This window comes from Callionymus lyra, chromosome 15, assembly GCF_982586985.1.
Source record: "Callionymus lyra chromosome 15, fCalLyr1.hap1.1, whole genome shotgun sequence".
Classification (NCBI taxonomy): Eukaryota; Metazoa; Chordata; class Actinopteri; order Syngnathiformes; family Callionymidae; genus Callionymus; species Callionymus lyra.
In genome coordinates, this window is record NC_141832.1 from 3484152 (window position 1) to 3486090 (window position 1939).

Below are 1939 nucleotides of genomic sequence, written 5' to 3' on the forward strand. Positions count from 1 at the left end.
TGGGGGTCTGAAAATGAGCATGATAGTTCACACTAGCCTCAATATCAAGCCTCTGTTAATTAATGTACATGTTATTGATTACCAATGTATGATTATGTTTGTACTTATGCAATACATATTATTGATTACATGTGATTATAGATGTAATTATTCCAATAGTAGTAAACTTTTAACTTTTGACACTGGATAAGCTATTAACTCCAATATGAATATTGTACATGAGCTGCTTTTTATCAACCTGTCATAATAAAAGATATGAACTATTATCATAAAAACTTTATTTTAATTTTTTAAGCATTCATTGGTATCAATTATAGGCATCTCTGAAGTTACAACTGCATTGATCATGTTGGGATGAATACTATGGGATGTTATTCAAAATGATATCAAATTGTGCTTTATTACAGGTTTCATATCAAACAAATGTTCACAGATCGTCACAAATGTCACGAGTAACCATCAGAGTGAATCTGCACGGCGTTGATGGACTCGTCCTCATCGAAGACTTGTGTGTAGTAGTTTCTGGTCCGAGTCATGGTTCGAGTGACGTCATGCTGACTTGCTGCTGCTCCTCAAAGGCTCTGAAGATCCTTCAAAGCCTCACCAGTCAAGCCCATGGTGCATCTTAAAAGAATAAGACAATAAGAATGATCAGCTGTACTTCTGTTCTTCACTTGCTAAATAAACTCTTACCTTGCTGTGACGCTGCCATGCGAGACAACTCTTTCAGGGAATCACAACGACTTGACAGAGACTTCCAGAGGTGGTTCATCTCCTTCTCAAGAATCTTTCACTTCCTGCCGTCTCCTTACTGCCATAACAACGTCGAATCCTCTTTGTCCGAAAGTCAACAGAACCTGGAAAATATTGTATTAATGAAGTCGTTTGATTCCGATCATTTGAAGTGTAAAATCTATTGAAAAAGACTCTTCAGTCTAGTGTACCTTCCACCTTGACAGGCACGACCAAGTGTTTCCAACAACAGAAGCCAGAAAACCTTGACCATAAGCGTCAGCATGTCAGTGCGTCCTGCCACAGAAATGTATTGATCATTATTACCAAACATAACTATTTTAATGACCAAAGTGTGTATGATGTAACATCTCACCTGCTTTTGACATGTTGACCCCTTCCACCTCCGATGGTTAGTCCAGCACCTGATATGCAGCACTCCATCTCACCTAGAAAAGAACATAACATTGCATTTTAGATTATTTCCATGATGGGATGTGCTGTAGGTTTACAAGTTTGTGTTCACTATGTTACAAATATTACTCACTTACTTCACATTTGAAATCATTTGCCAGGAACCACAGAGATAAATGTTTCATGTCAAGCAGGTCTGGAGTTCTGGGCAGTTCTTGCAGGTCACTTCCATGCAAAAACAAAAACATTCTAGTGCTCCCTTTTAAATATAATAAATCAATAAATACAAGCAAGTATACTTGATCATTCAGAGATAAGCTCTCCATGTTTCCTTCATCCATTGTTTGATTGTGTTTCTATCTGGTTTACCTCTTTATGCTGGAATTTAAAATACTTTTCATTATTATTTTATATATATTCTTTCATTTAAAGAAAACAACAACAGATCAAATCCCTCATCCAAAAGGGTTAAAATAAACGTATACTTATATACTTAAATACAATAAATATGTTATCTGTATTAATATGCGGAAGTGATAAATGAAATCAATATCTTGAATATTAATAAAATAAATCGCCTACCATGACCCACCAATATAGCAAACTTTTTATTGGAATATAAATATATTTTCGTCCTTCAAAATAACAAAAAAAATACGTGCGTGAGTTACATTATAATTTAAAAAGCTAAGTTTTAGCGAACTAGCTCTCGTGTTAACGCACCACAGAAAGTTACATTACACGCAATGAAACCTTATTTCTGAGTCTTAAAGCAATAATGATATCTTACCTC

At 35.2% G+C, this 1939-nt stretch overlaps 1 long non-coding RNA gene across 1 annotated transcript; it reads right to left on the reverse strand.

Annotated features, from left to right (window-relative positions):
* Window positions 1-426: 426 nt before the first annotated feature.
* LOC148064518 (uncharacterized) lies at window positions 427-1657 on the reverse strand. The gene is made up of 4 exons (XR_015713426.1): window positions 1109-1657; window positions 945-1029; window positions 694-857; window positions 427-624 (listed from the first exon to the last, which is right to left on the reverse strand). It is a non-coding gene; the product is annotated as an uncharacterized LOC148064518 (long non-coding RNA).
* Window positions 1658-1939: the final 282 nt, after the last annotated feature.